Source organism: Schistocerca americana, chromosome 1 (assembly GCF_021461395.2).
Source record: "Schistocerca americana isolate TAMUIC-IGC-003095 chromosome 1, iqSchAmer2.1, whole genome shotgun sequence".
Classification (NCBI taxonomy): domain Eukaryota; kingdom Metazoa; phylum Arthropoda; class Insecta; order Orthoptera; family Acrididae; genus Schistocerca; species Schistocerca americana.
In genome coordinates this window covers 478012554-478035978 of record NC_060119.1, presented here as the reverse complement: position 1 = coordinate 478035978, position 23425 = coordinate 478012554, and the positions used below count along the sequence as shown (strand labels likewise).

The 23425-nt window shown below is 46.3% G+C and overlaps 1 long non-coding RNA gene across 1 annotated transcript in view; it reads right to left on the bottom strand.

The window, feature by feature from the left end:
* The window catches only part of LOC124624005, a 256940-nt gene that overhangs the window by 168217 nt on the left and 65298 nt on the right, over positions 1 to 23425 (bottom strand). The gene's annotated exons all lie outside the window — the stretch shown is intronic.

Here is a 23425-nt window from a genome sequence, read left to right as displayed (position 1 = left end):
ACATCTTTCGTAGCACATAAATCGCCCTATCGCTGGAAAATCATTTAGCCGACATTAAGATAAGATGATCTTTTTATTTATTTAGTTTTTTTTACCTTGCAGGGGTTGTTCAACAAATACTCGGATATCCATGAGAACATCTGATGCTCGCAAAGGAATACGTGCCAATAACAAAATTATTAGAGTTTGCAAGATAGAATATATTATATCAAATCCGAATCAAATGATTTCTTCCGTTTCTAGGTTTCCGTACTTCACTGTGTAAAAACGGAAACTCTATAGGATCGCTTTTTGTCTGTCTGTCTGTCAGTCAGTCAGTCAGTCAAGACCCATTTTTTTCAGGAACAGATGGACGTATCAAAAAAAAAATGGCTCTGAGCACTATGGGACTTAACAGCTGAGGTCATCAGTCCCCTAGAACTTAGAACTACGTAAACCTAACTAACCTAAGGACATCACACACATCCATGCCCGAGGCAGGATTCGAACCTGCGACCGTAACTGTCGCGTGGTTCCGGGCTCAAGCGCCTAGAACCGCTAGGCCACCACGGCCGGCTGGACGTATCAAGTTCAAATTTACGTCACATAGAAATGTCTATGGCCCCTTGGCGGCGTAAGAATTTTAAGCTTCTAAGTCGATTTTATCAAAATACACTCCTGGAAATGGAAAAAAGAACACATTGACACCGGTGTGTCAGACCCACCATACTTGCTCCGGACACTGCGAGAGGGCTGTACAAGCAATGATCACACGCACGGCACAGCGGACACACCAGGAACCGCGGTGTTGGCCGTCGAATGGCGCTAGCTGCGCAGCATTTGTGCACCGCCGCCGTCAGTGTCAGCCAGTTCGCCGTGGCATACGTAGCTCCATCGCAGTCTTTAACACTGGTAGCATGCCGCGACAGCGTGGACGTGAACCGTATGTGCAGTTGACGGACTTTGAGCGAGGGCGTATAGTGGGCATGCGGGAGGCCGGGTGGACGTACCGCCAAATTGCTCAACACGTGGGGCGTGAGGTCTCCACAGTACATCGATGTTGTCGCCAGTGGTCGGCGGAAGGTGCACGTGCCCGTCGACCTGGGACCGGACCGCAGCGACGCACGGATGCACGCCAAGACCGTAGGATCCTACGCAGTGCCGTAGGGGACCGCACCGCCACTTCCCAGCAAATTAGGGACACTGTTGGTCCTGGGGTATTGGCGAGGACCATTCGCAACCGTCTCCATGAAGCTGGGCTACGGTCCCGCACACTGTTAGGCCGTCTTCCGCCCACGCCCCAACATCGTGCAGCCCGCCTTCAGTGGTGTCGCGACAGGCGTGAATGGAGGGACGAATGGAGACGTGTCATCTTCAGCGATGAGAGTCGCTTCTGCCTTGGTGCCAATGATGGTCGTATGCGTGTTTGGCGCCGTGCAGGTGAGCGCCACAATCAGGACTGCATACGACCGAGGCACACAGGGCCAACACCCGGCATCATGGTGTGGGGAGCGATCTCCTACACTGGCCGTACACCACTGGTGATCGTCGAGGGGACACTGAATAGTGCACGGTACATCCAAACCGTCATCGAACCCATCGTTCTACCATTCCTAGACCGGCAAGGGAACTTGCTGTTCCAACAGGACAATGCACGTCCGCATGTATCCCGTGCCACCCAACGTGCTCTAGAAGGTGTAAGTCAACTACCCTGGCCACCAAGATCTCCGGATCTGTCCCCCATTGAGCATGTTTGGGACTGGATGAAGCGTCGTCTCACGCGGTCTGCACGTCCAGCACGAACGCTGGTCCAACTGAGGCGCCAGGTGGAAATGGCATGGCAAGCCGTTCCACAGGACTACATCCAGCATCTCTACGATCGTCTCCATGGGAGAATAGCAGCCTGCATTGCTGCGAAAGGTGGATATACACTGTACTAGTGCCGACATTGTGCATGCTCTGTTGCCTGTGTCTATGTGCCTGTGGTTCTGTCAGTGTGATCATGTGATGTATCTGACCCCAGGAATGTGTCAATAAAGTTTCCCCTTCCTGGGACAATGAATTCAGGGTGTTCTTATTTCAATTTCCAGGATTGTATACGGCCATTTATGACACATATTTTGGGATTCGAAAATTCAATAAGCGAAACCTATTGACCTGAAATCATAGAATGGTGCAGGACTCAAGGTTTTGCACTACAAGTAAAGGAAAAAAATCCGAAAATTATTAATTTGTCACTTTTTATCCAACTGTCTGTTTGTCTGTTAAGACCGCTTTTTCTCTGGAACCGATTGGCGTATCAAGTTCAAAATGATATCCTTTGTTGAAATCTGTGGTCTCACGGCGGTGTAAAAAATGTGAGCTCCTAAGTCCATGCATTCAAAAGCTTTGGTCATTTGCGTCACACATTTTGACTCTCACAATCTCGCTCATCAAATCATTTAGGGTATTGCCCTTCAATCTGAAACACATTCTTGTAATTGTATCACATAAAAAATCTTTTTGCATTTGAACATACACTGCGTTCACCATTCATCAAGTGCGGCCTAGTCTGTGGAACTTCTTTAGAGATATTGGTACCGTCTTAGAATTCCCGGGACCAACATCTTTGCCATAATCGATATCAATAACAGTTAATCATCGTTGAGATTCTCCATTCCAAGGATGGATATAATTGTGCTTGTGGTGTCACCGCCAGACACCAAACTTGCTAGGTGGTAGCCTTTAAATCGGCCGCGGTCCGTTAGTATACGTCGGACCCGCGTGTCGCCACTATCAGTGATTGCAGACCGAGCACCGCCACACGGCAGGTCTAGAGAGACTTCCTAGCACTCGCCACAGTTGTACAACCGACTTTGCTAGCGATGGTTCACTGACAAAATACGCTCTCATTTGCCGAGACGATAGTTAGCATAGCCTTCAGCTACATCATTTGCTACGAGCTAGCAAGGCATCATTACCAGTTACTATTGATACCGTGAAGCATGTACCGTCCAGAGCGACGTTCACCATTAATGGATTAAAGTTAAGTATTCCACCAGCTACGTCCGTTTTTTCTAAATTCTAATTTCCTTGTCCTGTTCCAGACCTCACGCCAGCCTGCGTGAGCTAAAACGCGTGCCTTTCGGCTTCCTCTAATAACACGGTGTTGGCTCTCCTGCCAACCACAACATTGGCGATGAGGCAATACCGCGTTCTTAACTATACTGCCCTGATTTACTTGTGTAATGGCTTCGCCACCATCTCCAGATGTACTGTCCGAATTTTATCGCTTACAGGATCAGCAGACGCAGGCCTTACTGGATGCCCTTGGACAGCTCGTCCATGGTCAATGTGCAATGCAAAACGATGCGGCAGCCGCCGCTCCACTGCTAACACAGCCACAACACGCTGTTGCATCAACTTTTTGACCTTTTGATGCTGCACTGGAAAGCTGGACGGAGTGGTCACGGCAGTTTGGATTCCATCTCGCCGCCTACAGAATTCAAGGTAACGAGCGGCAGCCGTTTTTGTTGTCTTCGGTCGGTGTACAAACGTACCGTGTGATAGTCAAATTATTTCCCCGACGAGACGTAGCAACTCTGTCCTACGACGAAATTTTGTATGCATTAGATGCATATTTGAAAGAATCAGTCAGTGTAGTTGCCAAACGGTATACCTTCTTTCGTACAAAACGTACGGCAGGTCAGACTAATCGGGAGTGGGTTGCAACCTCGCAAGGCCTTACTAGGGATTGTGCTTTTGAGTGTCACTGTGGACTCCCTTATTCAGATACTATGGTACGTGATGCAATTGCACAGAACGTTTCTGATGTTCGTATAAGGGAACAGATTTTGAAACTAGTCAATCCCTCCCTCCAACAAGTGATGGACATATTGGATCGGCAGGACACACTTGACTTTGCTCAGGACTCATTTGAAACTTCGCCACCCGTGTGTCAGGTTAACCGGCCCGCCGCGGGGCCAGCAAGCAAATTCAGTGTTAAAATCATGCCCGCAGTGTGCTACTAGACATTCGCGTGAGAATTGCCCGTCACGCCAAGCTATTTGCTTTTACTGTAATAAAAAAGGACATGTTCAAAGTGTTTGCCAGAAAAAGCTCAGATCGGAAACGCAAAATCATTCACGGCCCTTTGCTTCGCACCGGAATCGGAATCGAACCAAGGATACTCAGGCTCGCGAAACTTCGCCCATGGAAATTCATATAGTTCATTCCACTCTGCCCAGTGCCACTCTAACAGTGACTGTGTTCGTCCCACAAATAGTGTGCGTCGACATCGCCGGAACTCCCGTCAAGTCGCAAGTGATTTTGTACCAGTGTCAGTTCACGTTGCACGAGACAGTCGCTCTTGTCGTCAGTAGGGCTATAAACTTTTTGTGGACTTGGACATTAACGGCAAAGTGATACCATTCCAGCTCGATACCGGGGCTGCTGTTTCACTGATCAATCAAGACACTTACAAACTGCTGGGCACACCCCCATTGCGTGCCGCAACTGTTAAGTTAACTAGCTATTCAGGTCAAGAGATCCCTCTGTTAGGACAGTGCAGCCTTCTTGCAACATACAAAGGACAAACAAAACTTGTGTCATTTTACGTCCTTCGTTCTTCTTCTGCAGTGAACTTGCTTGGTTTCGATTTATTTCAGGTGTTTAACTTGTCTATAGTAAATCAGGTCCTATCAGTGAACCAGACTGTGCCTTCAGACAGTGTTTCTCGTCTATGTGAAGAATTTGCAGACTTTATTGCACCGGGCCTCGGTTGCGCTAAGAACTATAAAGCACATTTGGAACTGAAAGTAAACGCGCAACTGAAATTTTTCAGAGCGCGCAATGTTCCCCACGCATTGCGTGATGAGGTCGCAAAAACATTACACGATTTGGACTCACAGGGTGTAAATGAACGTGTGCAGGCTTCTCTCTGGGCATCACCTTTAGTAATTTTGCCAAAACCTTCCGGTAAATTGAGACTTTGTGTGGACTTCAAGGCAACAGTGAATCCACAATTAGTGATTGCAACTTTTCCTTTACCCCGCCCGGAAGATCTTTTTGACAAACTGTGCCCGGGTAAATATTTTTCGAAGTTGGACCTATCAGATGCGTACTTGCAAATACCGGTGGATGAAGAATCCCGGCGCGTTTTGGTGGTTAATATGCATCTTGGTTTGTATCGATTCAAACGACTGCCATTCGGGCGTGTATCCGCCCCTGCATTGTTTCAGCAATATCTACAAACTGTTTGTGCGTCGGTCACTACTGCAGCAAACCATCTGGAAGATATTGTGATCTCCGGAAAGACGGAAGAAGAACATTTAGCCAATCTCAGAACATTATTTCAAGTCTTGCGACAAAATGGTATTCGTTTGCGGAAGGACAAATGTGTGTTTTTTGCTCGTGTCTCGCCCTACCTGGGACATTTACTCAATGCCCAAGGCATACATCCCAGTCCCGAGCACCTCCGTGCCATACAGGACTTGCCTTCGCTGCAGAATTTGAAGCAGCTACAGAGTGTGTTGGGAAAAATCTACTGTTATCACCGATATGTTCCACATGCCTCTTCCATTTCAGCTCCGCTTCATCGCTTACGCCGTAAAGGTGTTCCGTTCGTCTGGACGACGGAATGCGAACGCCCCTTTCGCCCTATTGCCTTTTCGTCCAAATTTCTCTCGTCTGCGCAAAGAAATTATTCACAGATCGAGAAAGAAGTATTGGCTCTCGTATTTGGTGTTACAAAGTTTCATGATTTCTTGTATGGTCGTCACTTTACCATCATCACAGACCACAAACCTTTCACATCGCTTTTTCATCCGACCAAGCCTGTACCTCCACGTACAGCGCAGAAATTCATTCGCTGGTCTATTTTCCTCTCGCAGTACCGCTATGATATCTTGTATCGGTCCACTGCTAAGCACGGAAACGTCGATGCGTTGTCCCGTTTGCCTGTTGCTGAGGATAGAGCCTTCAATTCCTCCGAACTTGCTTGCATGTTCATTGATTCGGAAACCGATGACGTGGTCGAATCGTTTCCGATTGATTTTCGTCGTGTAGCTACAGCCACAGCTGCCGACCCTATCCTTGCTACCGTTCTGCGTTTTGTTGCTACGCAATGGCCCTTGTCAAAGTCACGGATCGGGGATCTGTTGGTTCGCCGATTTTTTGCTCACCAGGAGAGACTTTCTGTACGATGTGGTGTTTTGCTGTTGCGTTATGATAATGATCAGTCCACGGTCGTGGTCCCACGTTCGTTACAGTCCTCTGTCATACAGATTCTCTACCAAGGACATTGGGGTATAGTGAGAACGAAACAACTTGCTCATCAGCACTGTACTTGGTTCGGAATCGATTCCGCGATTACGAATATGTGCTCTTCTTGCATGGTGTGTGCCGACCAACAATCAGCACCACCGCGGAAATTCTTTGCATGGCCAAAAGCCACTTCCCCTTGGCAACGCTTACACATCGATTTTGCTGGTCCATTCTGGAATGCTCGATGGTTGGTTGTGGTAGATTCATTCAGTAATTTTCCTTTTGTTGTCTGGATGTCTTCCACGACGTCATCTGCCACCATCCAAGCGTTATCTGCTATCTTTTGCATCGAAGGTCTTCCACAGACTATTGTTTCCGACAATGGCCCACAATTCATGTCCGCAGAATTTCAGTCATTCTGCAAGGCCAATGGTATTCAACATCTGACGTCCGCGCCGTTTTCGCCACAGTCAAACGGTGCCGCTGGACGATTGGCCAGGACTTTCAAGTCACAGATGTTGAAGTTGAAAGAGTCGCATTCTCGGGAGGACGCGTTATTGCTCTTTTTGTCCTCGTATCGCTCTCAGCCCCAAGATAGTCGCTCGCCTGCTGAGTTGCTCCACGGTCGCCCTCATCGAACCTTGATGTCTTTGCTACATCCGCCGCATCAGGTTCCTGTGCAGCGGCAGACACCTGCTTTTGCCCCAGGCGACGTTGTCTACTACCGCCACTATCAAGGTTCACGGCATTGGCTCGAAGGGCGAATTCTTCGCTGCCTCGGCCACGCTATGTATCTGGTTTTGGGGGCCTCTGGTGAGGTGCGTCGGCATCTCAATCAGCTGCGCCTCTATCGTCGCACAGGATCTGCCGCTCCCCGTCTGCTTTCAGCGACGGTGCCGTCCGGTCAGCGTTCTGGGGATCCATCTACTGGCTCGCCTCGGCCCCAGGTGTTACCGACGCTGCCTTCCATTTTGCCCCGTGGCGACGCACCGCCGCCACGCCGCCGCCGCCGCCTGTTCTCCCGCCGGCGACGCCCGCAGTGGACGCGTCGCTGCAACCGCCGGGCGCCTCCCTGGGTCACGCGTCGCCGATCGCTTCCCGTGACCAGTTGTCCTCCAACATGGAACTGTTGCCCGCTCCGGACCGTATGTCGTCTTCGCCCGTCCGGTGCCCCGGCCCGATGGACGTCGACCCTTCGCCCCCCCCTGTCTCTCTGCGGGCGCATACACCGCATGTTGGCGTGCACCCTGGAGCAGGTTTTCAGGCGTTTCCTAGCTCCCCGCGGTCCGAATGGCAGGGTGCGGGTGGCACAGCCTCGCCTGTTTTTAGGCTCCCCACCTCGTCGCATACGTCAACATGGGGTCCTCCCCACGGCGGGCGGAAGCCTTATGCCACAAGTGGACGCCGATTTGCGGGGGAGGAATGTGGTGTCACCGCCAGACACCACACTTGCTAGGTGGTAGCCTTTAAATCGGCCGCGGTCCGTTCGTATACGTCGGACCCGCGTGTCGCCACTATCAGTGATTGCAGACCGAGCGCCGCCACACGGCAGGTCTAGAGAGACTTCCTAGCACTCGCCACAGTTGTACAACCGACTTTGCTAGCGATGGTTCACTGACAAAATACGCTCTCATTTGCCGAGACGATAGTTAGCATAGCCTTCAGCTACATCATTTGCTACGAGCTAGCAAGGCATCATTACCAGTTACTACTGATACTGTGAAGCATGTACCGTCCAGAGCGACGTTCACCATTAATGGATTAAAGTTAAGTATTCCACCAGCTACGTCCGTTTTTTTCTAAATTCTAATTTCCTTGTCCTGTTCCATGACCTCACGCCAGCCTGCGTGAGCTAAAACGCGTGCCTTTCGGCTGCCTCTAGTAACACGGTGTTGGCTCTCCTGCCAACCACAACAGTGCTAGTCCCGCACGCACTTTGCCAGTTTTTTACATATGCCATGTCGTTAGCACTCGGGTAAAAAACGTACATAAAAATAACGTAGTTGAAATAAATGAAATCGATATTGTGAAAAAAAATCAATGAAGACATTACAACGTGTCAACACATTTTTACTTGGTGAATTTTTAAATGGCTCTGAGCACTATGCGACATAACTTCTGAGGTCATCAGTCGCCTAGAACTTAGAACTAATTAAACCATACTAACCTAAGGACATCACACACATCCATGCCCGAAGCAGGATTCGATCCTGCGACCGTAGCGGTCGCTCGGCTCCAGACTGTAGCGCCTAGAACCGCACGGCCACTCCGGCCGGCGGTGAATTTTTAAAGTGTATGTTCAAAACAAGAACCAGTTGCATCGCGAACTTTCGTACACGTTGCGTCACTGATGAAATGAATGCTGTCAACATATCTGGATTAATCGTATCACACGCAGCAGTAATACTTTTTCTCAAGTTCTCCCACAGTCGCTGATACCTCCTTGAAGATCAGATGCTTTACATGATCGCAGAGGAAAAAGACTAAAGTCGTCTGTTTAGGCTGTCGTGATGGGTACCTCTGAAAAGGACTGTCTCTTTCCACCCACTGGTTTGGGAAAAAGCGATTTACTGCATCTCGTTTTACTGAAGAAATATGGGCAGATCATCCATCGTATTGTAACCACATCATTTGACGAGTTTTCGAGGTCACATTTTCTAATAACAAGGATAAAGCAGTTATCAGGAAATGTATGTAGTTCCCCCCGTCCAACGTACCGTCAACGAAATAAGGGTCTATCGTGTGCTGTCCGATTATGCCACACCAGACTTCTTGTCGTTGGTTGAATAGTCGTGCGTGTTCTTCAAATTTACTTTCTCTGATTTGAGAACGATGCCTCATCAGTAAACAATACTTTATTCACAAAATTATTGCCTTGGTGGAAAGTCCACGGACAATATTCGCACCGTTATTGAAAGTCACTACATTGTAGTTCTTCGTATAGAGACATAGTGAACAAGCAATATTTATATCTATGAAGAATACGCAAGACACTATTTTGGCTAATAACAACTTCTCTTTTGTATTTGACAAGCACTGGCATGCGTACTTATTACAGCAGTTGCAAGAAACCCTATTTCTGCAGCTTCGTCTGCCTTCGTATACGTGTTCCTGAGGCAAAACTTCGTGTCTCGCGAAGTCTTTAGATGGTACTTACGAAGATGGGACGACTTGGACAGCGCCTACCTAGGAACCGTTCTCCATGCAGTTCTACTGCTCTTGAAGCATTTTGGTGGCATTCGTCATAAATTAAGGGCATGTCGAAAAATTCTTCATTAGTAAATAGCTATTACTAATGTTTACGCATTACTAACGAGTAGATTATGGGGGGGGGGGTGTTTCACGAGCAACACATTTTAAATGATTTTTGCATTTCTTATAATAAATCTAATATACGTAGTCCACTGTACTTGTGTTAACTACTCCTAAGGGCAACACGCAGCTGAGGATGTATCTCTTGGTTCGATAACTCAGGTTTCGGTCGAGAATAGTGTAAACATCACGTACTTGCTGCCTCCATGGCAGAGCAAGTTCCTTTGGAGAGTTGCACGAATTCGCAAGTGGCGGGCATTCGTTGATCGTCACGACAGCACAAAAATCCCTTTATTCAGTATATATTTACTTTGTGACTTTTTGTTTGATCTAAAAAGCAGTTATATCACTAAATTATCTCATCGAGATCTGATATTGTGACGGCAAAAAAAGAACACAAAGTTGATTTATGTATTTCAGTTATCAGCGAAATTACAAGAACGCATTTCAGTTTGTTTTATGAACCTTTGACCACTGGTTGTGTAGGTCAAACGGATTACAGCTGTTTTAAAGGGTCAATAGTAATCTCAGGTGATAAGTTAGGCGCTTAACATTGTGTAAATAAGTATTACCTAGTGAATATCGTCGGCACTTCCATGGAGCTGTTCACCTATGGTGCTGTTCTAAACAGAGGTGCATGCATTGGCAGTTAATTATCAACACGAACCATTGTAGCGTATTTCGCACAAATAGTTGGTAACATCCGATACTATATGATTACACGATTGCCGAACAAAAACGTGAAACTGTTTCATCCACTATAAACTGACGTGACAAAAGTCAAGCTATACCTCAGAAGGTCGAGTCGGACCTCCTTTTGCCCGGCGTAATGCGGCAAGTCGACATGGCAAGGATTCAACAAGTCGCTGGAAGTACCCTGCAGAAACACTGATCTATACTGCCTCTATAGCCGTCCATAACATCTACATCTACATCTACATCTACATGTATACTCCGCAAGCCACCCAACGGTGTGTGGCGGAGGGCACTTTACGTGCCACTGTTATTACCTCCCTTTCCTCTTTCCTGTTCCAGTCGCGTATGGTTCGCGGGGAGAACGACTGCCGGAAAGCCTCCGTGCGCGCTCGAATCTCTCTAATTTTACATTCGTGATCTCCTCGGGAGGTATAAGCAGGGGGAAGCAATATATTCGATACCTCATCCAGAAATGCACCCTCTCGAAACCTGGACAGCAAGCTACACCGCGATGCAGAGCGCCTCTCTTGCAGAGTCTGCCACTTGAGTTTTCTAAACATCTCCCTAACGCTATCACGCTTACCAGATAACCCTGTGACGAAACGCGCCGCTCTTCTTTGGATCTTCTCTGTCAACCCGACCTGGTACGGATCCCACACTGATGGGCAATACTCAAGTATAGGTCGAACGAGTGTTTTGTAAGCCACCTCCTTTGTTGATGGACTAAATTTTCTAAAGACTCTCCCAATGAATCTCATTCCGGTACCCGTCCACTTCAAATCGTTCCGCACGCACACTTCCATATATTTTACAGAAGTAACTGCTACCAGTGTTTGTTCCGCTATCACATAATCATACAGTAAAGGATCCGTCTTTCTATGTATTCGCAATACATTAAATATGTCCATGTTAAGGGTCAGTTGCCACTCCCTGCACCAAGTGCCTATCCGCTGCAGATCTTCCTGCATTTCGCTGCAATTTTCTAATGCTGCAACTTCTCTGTATACCACAGCATCATCCGCGAAAAGCCGCATGGAACGGCGAAGATGTTGCCGGTGTAGGATTTTGTGCACAAACTGAGCTTTGGATTATGTCCCATAAATATTCGATGGGATTTCTGTCGGTCGTTGTGGGTGGCTATATCATTCGCTCGCATTGTCCAGAATGTTCTTCAAACCAATTGCAAACAATCGTGGTCCAGTGACTTTTTCCGGAACATGACGTCCGTGAATGGCTGCAAATGCCTCCAAGTAGCCGCACATAACCATTTTCAGTCAATGATCGGTTTAGTTGGACCCTAGAATCCAGTCCATTTCGTGTAAACACAACCTACACCATTATGAAGCCACATTCAGCTTGCACAGAGCCTTGCTGATAAGTTGAGTCCATGGCTTCGTGGGGCCTGCGCCACCCTCGAAACCTACCGTCAGCTCTTACCAACTGAAATCGGGACTCATATGACCATGTCGTGGTTTTCTAGTGGTTTAGGGTCCAACCGATATGGTTACGAGCCCAGGAGAGGTGCTGCAAGCAATTCCGTGCTGTTAGCAAAGGTACTCCCGTCGATCGTCTGCTGCCATAGCCCATTAACGCCCGATTTCGCCTCTCTGTTCTAGCGGATACATTCGTCGTACGTCTCACATAGATTTCTGCGGTTATTTCACGCAATGTTGCTTGTATGTTAGCACTGACGCCTCTACGCAAACGCTGCTGCTCTCGGTAGTTAAGTGATAACCGTCGGTCAATGCGTTGTCCGTGGTGAGACGTAATGCCCCAGATGTGGATCACAGAACACTAACAATTTTGCGAAACTGAATGTCCCATGCGTCTAGCTCCAACTACCATTCCGCCTTTAAAATCTGTTAATTCCCCTCGTGCTGCCATAATACTGTCGGAACCCTATTCACACGAATCACCTGAGTACAAATGACAGCTCTGCTAATGCACTGCCCTTTTATACCTTGTGTACGCGATACTGTGGCCACATGTATACTCGTATGTGCATTCCATGACTTGCAACCTTAGTGTATTTCACACAAACAAATGGTAAGACCAGATTCTGTATGGTTACACGATTTCAGAAGAAACACTGGAAGCTGTTACATCCATTATATATATGGGAGTATGCGTACGCAGCAAACTAAGGTGGACCGACGACAGAATGCTGAACACTGAGATTCGTTGGAAGAATAATCAGCATGTGTAGTCCACCGACGAAGGATGTACAGTAGCTTACAAAGCCCACGTTCGACCGATACTTGAATTTTGCTCGTCAACTGTGGACCTGTACCAGAGAGGACTGATAAAGGAAATAGAGAAGATCCAAAGAAGAGAGGCACATTTCGTCACAGGGTCGTTCAGTAAGGGCGGAAACTTTGCGGATATGTTCATCCAACTCCAGTGATAGACATTACAAGACAGGTGTTGTGCATCAAGGTGTGGTCATTGTTAAAATTTCGTGAGTGTTTTTACTTACGAGAGTCAACAAATATACTGCTTTCTCTTACGTACATTTCGCGGGAAGATCAGGAAGGTAAAATTAGAAAGATTCGAATTCACACGGAGGCTTACCAACAATAGTTCTTCCCGCGCAACATTCGTTACTGGAACATGAGTTAGGCAGTAATAATTAGGCCTACACACAAAGCACTCTACACCACACACTATAGTGCGAAGTATAAATGTAGATGCAACTGTAGAGCAGACTTTTACGACTATCATTTTAAAATGAAATACAAAGCGTTCACTACGTGTCTAATTAGCTAGTCTGGCGTCATTCATGATTTAGCGACTAAGTTAGTCGGATGTTAATGAAAAAGTACTACTTGAACGTAATTGCATACAGTCCTTCAGAAAACTACTTTCTATCGAGGTTGGTCCAGTCTGTGGGACTTTCCAACGTTAGAATGTGGTAATGAACGCTGAATGCAAGCTGTAAGCTGTTTAACGGCATAATCTCAAGGCCATCCGTTGACTCTCCAGAGAGGAAACGCTTTTTTGCATTCAAAAGTAGATAAGTATCTTCTAGCGTGAGACAACGATCCCGCGCTTCTAATAAAGTGAAGTCATTTATTTTCCTTCCCGTGCATATACTGCCATCGAGTCACTTTAAGCACTGCCTATGTTTTTAATTTACAAACACGCCAGTTACATAGAGCCAAGTGCTTCCTCTCAGAACCACAATTTCTACCTAATTATCCGGATTGACTTCTGCGCCAGGAAGACCTGCCCGAAGATGTACAACATAGCCGAAAGGCAATTTCTACTAATTACTGTTGTGTAATCAAAACATTTCATAAAATGCTTGTCTACATAATGTCCCGAAGTCGTAAATCTCCAAATAAGTGGTCTGCAATGTAAGAGCTAGTTTTGCATATTAGCTTGTCTGCACAATTATTTCAACACGATATTCTGTTCTTTTTAGTTTAAATACCTTATTGGTATTAACTTTTTCGTAAATTGGACATTTATATGCAATTTGTAGCATACTGAACACGTGTCGATCACACTTGTCCTTAATCTTGTCGCTTGTCGAGGCAAACATACAAACTGAAAAGTTTATCCTAGATCTCTTCTTAGTCGAAATTTATAAATATAGTTACCACCACTTGAGGTCACGCTGAAACTCATATGCTATGTTCGGCTCAAGGTTTTAGTTCTGGGACAAACTATAATGAGTTATGTAGTATTTCATGAGTTTTGTAATTAAACGTGTTATTTTAGCACCATCTTTAAGCGTGTTGCACTACTTCGAAACACTGTTGCATAGTTTGAATCTAGCTTGTGGGGAGAATGGTTTAGAGGAGCACTGGGTGCGCGTTGTAGCGGGGATGTACGGCTAGGCCTGCCAACAGCAATGATAAGGCTGCGAGGACCAGCCAAACACGGAACAGCTTTTAAGCGGAAAAGATAAAACCACCACTGCCACGTTCGTCCGATTTCTGGTTCTCAAAGTCCGCATGTCCTTACGACTCCTACAATATACAGCCCGTGCATGTCAAACAAAGTTTTGATAATAGTGCACGGTAAAATGGAGGAAGAAATGTTATGACCTCCCATCGGGGGTGATATCATTAGAGGAGTTCAATATGATACTGGGAAAGAATGACAAAGGAAATGGTTTCGTTTGAAGTAGCCATCTTACCTTTTAACATGCTCACGGAAACCTAGAGAAACCTAATTCTGGATGGTCGGGCTAGCCTAATCCTGGATGTTCGGGTGAGGATTTGAATCTCAGTCCTCCCGAGTGCAAATCTGGTGTCTGAACTTGAGCTTCGCTCGGCATGGAAGAAAACTTACGCCCAAACTCCAGATGTCGGACACTCAGATCGGTACCAGACGTTGTGTGTCGATAGATTATCAACCAAAACACCGATTTAGATCGAGCTATGTGCTGTCGGCCAGTAGAAAAAGTGTATATGGTAATTAAAAGTAACACTAGAACTACAGAGTATAGGAAAATCATATCTGTGAGCTGTAAACGTGAAGATCTTTGGTAGGTGAGTTGTTAGAGCGTCAGATCGTCGTTTCTCTTTCACCGGATTGAATCTCCACCTCCGTGATGGTCATTATCGAAATCATTACCGAACCCTTGACGTGGCATGAGACGTTATGATTATTCGCAGAGGCAAAATGAGTTGCAATATTAATACTGTAATCAGTTACATTGTGGCCACGATACAGTTTATATTTATATGTATGTTTTTCACTACTGAAAGTTTTCTAGTACGTGCATTGTTTTGTACTGTGTGGTGACCAATAAACCAACTTGACATATAAAAAAAAAAAGAAGAGTCTCGAGTTAGAAACACACCGGTGACGAAATTTTTTTTTTAACAGTTTACGCGTGAAGTAGCTATTTGTGAGAACATTTTTCTGATCTGTAAAAGGACGTTTCAGAGTTTGTACCACTGTTCTTTTCGCAGTCTGCTTTCGCTTCTTTAGTTGAAAGTAGCAAATCTATTGCGTACATCTGTATACGTAACACCACACCGATCTATGTACTCTATAGATTTGCTACTTTTAACTAAGGGGAAGCGAAAGCAGGCTGCCAAAAGAACAGTACTACAAACTCCTAAACGTCTTTTTACATGTAAGAAATATTTTCTCCCATGTAACAATTTCATATGTAATTCGCTCTAAGTAAGTATCGAACTTTCGTGCAACAATCTGGAGCTCTACAAACCAACCTACTTTTTTAAAAAAATCTAATTTTGTTCGTTACATTTGTTCGGGGTGGACGTCCCATAACACCCGTTCAAGTTCATCGATGATCCATTCACTCATTTTTTTTTTTATTAAAGAGTGCATATAAACCTCTGACCGAACACGCTGAGCTACCGTGCCGGATTCTCAGTTTGTTCTCATTGTTCGTTGTAGTTGTTCAGGGCAGACGTCCCACGACACCCGTTGAAGTTCATAGCTGACCTATGCTCTCAGTTATTTCATTAAGGAGAGCATATAACCCTCTGTCAGAACACGCTGAGCTACCGTGTTGGCCTACCAGAGATCTCCACGTTCACACCCCAAAGATACGCTTTTCGTATGCTCTGAAGCTCTGGTGTTATTTGTAATTACCATTCACACTTGTTCTACTGGACGACAGCACACAGCACGAACTAAATCGGTGTTTTGGTTGATACTCAATCGACACACAACGTTTGGTACCGATTTTAGCGTCTGACATCTGGAGGCTTGGGCGTTAGGGGTAGGTGTGACCGCCGCCCGAATAGCCGTGCTGTCTAACGCACTGCTTTCCAGGCGGGCAGGTGTGCCGGTCCCCACACGAATCCGCCCGGCGGATTAGTGTCGAGGTCCGGTGTGCCGGCTAGCCTGTGGATGGTTTTTAAGGCGGTTTTTCATCTGCCTCGGCGAATGCGGGCTGATTTCCCTTATTCAGCCTTAGTAACACTATGTCGGCGATTGCTGCGCAAACACTTTCTCCACGTACGCGTACCACCATTATTACTCTACCACGTAAACATTGGGGTTACACTCGTCTGGTGAGAGACGTTGCCGGGGGAGTTCAATGGTGGCCGAACTGCACAGTAATCCTGAGTTCGGTGTGTGGCGGCGGTAGGGTGAGTGGACTGCTGTAGCCTGTTGTGGGGTTGTGAACCACTTAGGGCTACGGCGGGGACGAAGCCTCTCCGTCGTTTCTAGGGCCCCAGTTCCGTACGAAACAATAGAAGTGTGGTCGAGGAGGAGTGATACCGCGGTGTACAATAAAATATCTCTAACGCCAAGCTACACTAATCTGAAGGTTTGTGTGCATTCACTGGCACGTGTATTTATCCCGTATTTTTCGTCGTTCACTGCAGGTAATGAATGAGTGAATCCTCCGTCATGTGATATTTCGGTGTCATTATCACGTCGGTTGACCCACTATTTGACAGGGGCTAAGTAATACAGAGGTTCACGAGCGTCATCATGGCATGATCAAAGAACCTGATGTGATAAGAAGTCACAGAGATTTTCCCACGACGTCTCGCTACGCGAAGGATTGCAACCAGTAAGTGACTGAAGATAATGATGGCCACCATTCCAGCGTTTCCATCTTTTAAAAGTGTCGGAACTAGCGGTCCAGCGGTAAAGCGCATGTCTGTATACCGGGAGGTTACGAAATCGAATACCGATTGGATTTCACGTTAAATTGTATTCCCCTTTCCCTGGATAGATAACAGGTATGTTAGGAAGACGCAAGTCGCCTAAGTGGCGTCCAGTAGTCGATTACTGGGCCATATGGAATTATTATCCTTAGAAATGGTTGAAGTAAGTGCGTCATATGTAGTTTTCATTTATAGCCGAAATGTTTGTTCATTCTTACACCCTATGAGTTACAGTTTTGGTCCACTGATTATGTTAGGTATTTTTATTGTACATTTCCTCCTTTTAAAATGTTGAGCTGCTCACTGAAACCATTTTTCGTGAGAACATACGTAAATTACATGCAAATACATATCCACTGCTGCGATATGTTTATTATAACACGTGAGAGAGCATGGGCGCTGGCAGAATGATCTAGCGTAAATACTAATAACATGGACCACAGATTAGTCTGACATTAATTCCATCGCGCGGTAGCTGCAGTGAACGGAATTGCAAGAATAAAACACGAATATAAGTTGGCCGCCGAAACTGATGGTTATTACTAGAATGAAAAAGTTTGATGGCTATTGTTGTAACAGTTGTTGTAAAACATCAGAGTACTACTTCTTTCCCTTTTTAATAGTAACATGATGGAAAAGGAAGGAAGGAAACTTAGGATTTAATGTCCCGTCGACGTCGAGGTCATTAGGGGCGGAGCACAAGCTCGGATTGTGTCAAGGAGAGAGAAGGATAGCGGCCGTGGCCTTTCAGAGGAGCATTCCCTGCATTTTCCTGGAGCGATTTAGGTAAATCACGGAAATAAATCAGTAACATGATAGATGATGACGATGATGATGATGGTGATGATGATGATTGGTTTGTGGGGCGCTCAACTGTGCAGTTATCAGCGCCCGTAAAAATTCCCAACCTTTGCTGAGTCCAATCTCGCCACTTTCATGAATGATGATGAAATGATGAGTACAATACAAACCTCTAGTCATCTCGAAGCAGATGAAAATCGCTGACCCCGCCGGGAATCGAACCCGGGACTCCGTGAGCATGATAGAGCTCGTTCTAGGATTTGCCTGAGTCAGGTCATCGGGCATGGTGATGTACTAGGAGTATTGTAATTTACAACGTGATACCGGAGGCGAAGTAGAGAGCTATGAATCTCCGATACTGACGTGGACGCTTGAGTCTTGTCTGTGGAATATTGTAAAATAATAGCAAGATAGATTTCTGTACAGGTTAGAAAACAACGCCCGAGCGTGATAAGAGGCTGCAAGAGAAGAAAAATTAATTAAATTTGTTGTTATTGAAGTGGTAGCAATGTCACTTTGTTTCGCAGGAGAAAAGCGGCGAAGTCATGTAGAAGTTCGCTCCGTTTCTTTCTTTAATTTATTTTGAGTAGGTCTTGGGAATTGCCTGAATTTGCTTTCACTGCCAAAGGTTAATGGATTTTGTGAATTGTTCCTGAAGGAGAGAAACTGAATACGTAAGCGCTAGGGCGTACTTTGAGACAATACAGGTTCATCGGCCCGGTGCAAGTCTTCCAATTGGACGCCACTTCGTCCTACCGGGGAAAGGAGATTTACGATTTAACTTCGAATGCTAACCGGCGACTGAAATATTTCGTGGCCCGACGGGAATTTTAATTCCCACGACCTTTCGGTCCCCATGCTGGTGCTTTACCACCACACCATCACGCCAGACACGATGCTAGTTGTATGACAACCTGTGGTAGCGCAGTACTGATTGAACGAGGGTTGGAACTTTAATAGTGACAACTATTGATTTACAGCGCGTACAAAATAGATACGTGTTTCAAAGTTTTACTGATCTTCAACGTAGTCACCAGCATTGTGTATAACCCGCTGCCAGCGATGTGGAAGTCGTAGGATACTCTTAGCAGTGCGAGTTGTGTTGACAGTTCGAGGTCTATTGCTCGACGAATTTGTAGCAGTTCTGAAGCGAATGCCGTGAAGTGTCTCCTTCAGTTTAGAAATCGAGTTGAACTCACGAGGGCTTAATGCAGGGGAGTGCAGTAGGTGGTATAGCACTTAGCAGCCCCATCAGTCAAACAAATCAGTAACAGCTTGCACTGTACGTGCTTGAACATTGTCCTGCAAAATGATGGTCAGGTCCCGCAGAAATTTCAAATGGTTCAAATCGCTCCGAGCACTATCGAACTTAACAAAAAATGGCTCTGAGCACTATGGGACTCAACTGCTGAGGTCATTAGTCCCCTAGAACGTAGAACTAGTTAAACCTAACTAACCTAAGGACATCACAAACATCCATGCCCGAGGCAGGATTCGAACCTGCGACCGTAGCGGTCTTGCGGTTCCAGACTGCAGCGCCTTTAACCGCACGGCCACTTCGGCCGGCTCGAACTTAACATCTGAGGTCATCAGTCCCCTTGACTTAGAACTACTTAAACCTAACTAAGGACATCACACACATCCACGCCCGAGGCAGGATTCCAACCTGCGACTGTAGCAGCAGCGTGGTTCCGGACTGAAGCGCCTAGATCCGCTCGGCCACAACGGCCGACCCCGCAGAAAGTGTCATCACTTCTGTCTCTAAGCTGGTCGTAGGTTGTGTTCCAAAAATGAACAGCATTTTTCTTGCTGATTTTATTACCTCACATTTTGTTAAGCTTATTTTCATGTCTGCTTCTTCAGTTACTATGAGCAAATTATTCAGATGACGTGGAAATAAAATCCATAAAATTAATTCGCAGTTGCGAATATGGACAACCATCAGCTATACAATGGAATGACGACAATACAAATTTTTGTCAGACCGGGACACGAAGCGGAATTTCCCGCTTATCGCGAGCGGCCGCCTTACTATTAGGCTAGCTGAGCAGGTTTCACAGCCAGACCCAAAGTTCCATTTGTCATCGACCATGTTTCCACAACCTGTACTCGTACATCCATATCCATTATGTACATCTCCGTACAGTGGAGACATTTTGATTGGAAGTTGCTTGCCCGATGTCGGCCGATAAATACAATGTTGCAGTGCCTATTTCGTTCAGAAATTCATGTCCGAAGGAACATTACATCGCACTTCTGAACGAGATAGGCACTGGATTATTGCATAGTATCGAAATAAATTGAGTCCTTGTGAAGCAACTGTTGACGTAAACACTATTACTTCCCATATTTTGGTGTTGAACTCTAAAACCTTACAAGAACAAAGTGGTCTAGAGAACAAATTGGTATAGTGCAATATTGTTCACCGAGCGAGGTGGCGCAGTGGTTAGCACACTGGACTCGTATTCGGGGGGATGACGGTTCAAACACGGGGCCAGTCATCCAGATTTAGCTTTTCCGCGATTTTCTTAAATCAGTCCAGGGAAAAGGCGGGATGGATCTTTTGAAAGGGCACGGCCGACTTCCTCTCCATCCTTGACACGATCCGAGCGTGTGCTCCGTCTCTAATGACCTCGCTGTCGATGGGACATTTAAACGAATCCTCCTTCTTCCTTCCTTGAAATGCTGTTCTGTTGGGAAACACACTGCTCTAAAAACTTAAGGACGAGCTAGATGAAGTAACAGAACATATTAACTACTCGGTGGAAGTAAATGAAGGTACGGGAGCATGTTGCCGGCGGTCTTCCAGTCGTGCACATGAAGTTGAATGTCGCGTGGTGTGAGGCCACCGTGACTACAGCGCCAAATAAGGCTGGCGCTACCAGACGATACAGTTGAAGGAGCAGAAAAAGATGACGTGTGTCAATCAGCAAGCAGTTACGATGATCTGTGGTGGCGTTCTTTATTACAGCGTGGCCCGGAGAAAACATATGCATGATTTCACACACGAAACAGTCGTCGGGAAACTGGAAGAAGGACGAAGTGTGACGACTGTAGCCCAGGAGTTTGGTACTGCTCACAGCGATATTTCGAGTGCATGGGGAGCTTTTAAAAACCACAGGCACTGATGATCGAAGGAGAGGAGGCAGTCGACTAGGGTCAACTACTCGTATAACAACAAAAGACTGCTGTTTTGTGCATCAGGAAAGATGGGACCATGTCAGACAGCAGGTGCAACTGTAACCACCGGTAACAGAACTACGAGGCACGTAACCTCATGCTCCATAGTGGCACGGCGACTACGTGCGGCTGACTTGCCCGACGACCAGTACCTTCCGTTCTGTTGGCTCGCGCGCTCCTGAGGCACCGTTTGCAATGGTGCCAAGAGCATAGAGACTGGACCAACGAGGAACTAGGTCGCGTGCTCTTCTCACATGAGAGCAAATTCAGTCTAAATAGTTATTCTGGAAGTACCTTCAAAAGGTGGGAATAAGTAATGCAGCCAGTAACATTGTCGAACACGATCTTTTTGGCGGTCCATGTGTTATGGTGTGGGGAGGCATAATGCTCCATGGGCTTAGTGACCAAATCTTTGAACACGGTACACTCGTCGGTCAACGTTATTGTGACAGTACTCCTCTCCCATGAGAGTTTCTTCAGGGGTGTGTTCCACTCTGACTTTATCTTCATGGATGACAACGCGCGATCGAATCGAACAGCACATGTGGAGGAGCACTTGAAACGGGGCGTGTATTCGGCGAAGGGACTGGCCTGCACGTTCCCCCGACTTAAAACCCACCGAGCACGCGTGGGATGCGGTGGAAAGATGTACTGCAAAACGTTGATATGCACCAGCGACCAACCATCAGTTGTCTCACGAGCTCGTGGCAAAATGGACTGCACTACCACAAGAACTCATCAACCTTTTGGTCAGTATGGGAGCGAGTTGCAGAGCATGAAACGTAGTCCGTAGTGATCTCTCACCCTATTAAAAACCATTTCCCGCCTTTTGTAATATCCAGAGGACCATAATAAATCGCAGTGACTTTAATATAGTTATTGTCTTTGAATAAAAGTGCCATTTCTATACGTCTCATCGCTAATTTTTTCCAGTTGACTTCTGTACTATACGGTAACATTCCTTTGTATGTATCCAAGTTCCATCGAGGTATGTTACTTGGCAGTGACGTCGTGTGAAAGCTACTTTCGTTCTTTTATGTTTCACACCAGTTTACTTTCATTGTATGACAAATACAGATTTTCGATAAAATAATTCTTCATCTTTGAAAAGGCACCTCATTTCTGGAGTTAAATAACGTCATCACAAAAGCACCGTGTATTTGTTCACAAACTGCCAGTTTCGGTCAAGTAGCAGATTAACATTACTTCAGATTAAAGGAAGTTTCGTTGACAAGAAATACAAAAAATTGTATTTAGTTGCAACATTAGCCCCATATAAATTCATACAAATGTATTTGACGCTGTATAACTTGAGGTAAGGTTCGAGTGACACACGTTCCATCAGCTTTCGGTTGATTCAATAATACTCTGCGTTTTTTTTTTAAAAATTCTAGATATCATTTTCTTACGCATCTATATCGCTTAAATCTCTGGAAGTATCGTGGCCGCTTAACTGGTGCGTCCGCCACAATTGACGCATCTATACACATCTAAAACAGTTTTGCATCACCCCGGTTCCGAGAGTTCCGGAACCTGTACAGAAAATTGGAATAGAGATCAACATAGCCGGCCGAAGTGGCCGTGCGGTTAAAGGCGCTGCAGTCTGGAACCGCAAGACCGCTACGGTCGCAGGTTCGAATCCTGCCTCGGGCATGGATGCTTGTGATGTCCTTAGGTTAGTTAGGTTTAACTAGTTCTAAGTTCTAGGGGACTAATGACCTCAGCAGTTGAGTCCCATAGTGCTCAGAGCCATGTGTGAGCCAGATCAACATAAACATCATTTCTGCCCTTTTTATTCCTCATGAAAACCACACATGGCATGCTGTACCGCCATACAGCGACACCTTCAGAGGTAGCTGTCCAGATTACTGTACACACCGGTACCTCTGATACCCAGTAGCACGTCCTCTTGCATTGATGCATGCCTGTATTCGTCCTGACATACTATCCATAAGTTCATCACGGCTCTGTAGGACCATATTGTCCCACTCTTCAAAGGCGATTCGGCGTAGATCCCTCAGAGTGGTTGGTGGGTCACGTAGACAATAAACAGCCCTTTTCAATCTATCCCAGGCATTTTCGATAGGGTTCATGTCTGGAGAACATGCTGGCCACTCTAGTCGAGCGATGTCGTTATCCTGAAGGAAGTCATTCACAAGATGCGCACAACGGGGTCACGAATTGTCGACGATGAAGACGAATGCCTCGCCAATATGCTGCCGATATGGTTGCTCTTTCTGTCGCAGAATGGCAGTCACGTATCGGACAGCCGTTACGCGACATCTATGACCACCAGCGGCGTACGTCATTCCCACATAATGCCACCCCAAAACAGCAGGGAACCTCCACCTTGCTGCACTCGCTGGATAGTGTGTCTATAGCGTTCAGCCTGACCGAGTTGCCTCCAAACACGTCTCCAACGATTGCCTGGTTGAAGGCATATGCGACACTCATCGGTGAAGAGGGGTGATGCCAATCCTGAACGGTCCATTCGGCTTGTTGTTGGGTACATCTGTACCGCGCTGCGTGGTGTCAAGATTGTAAAGAAGGACCTCGCCATGGACGTCGGAAGTGAAGTTGCACATCGTGAAGCCTATTGCGCACAG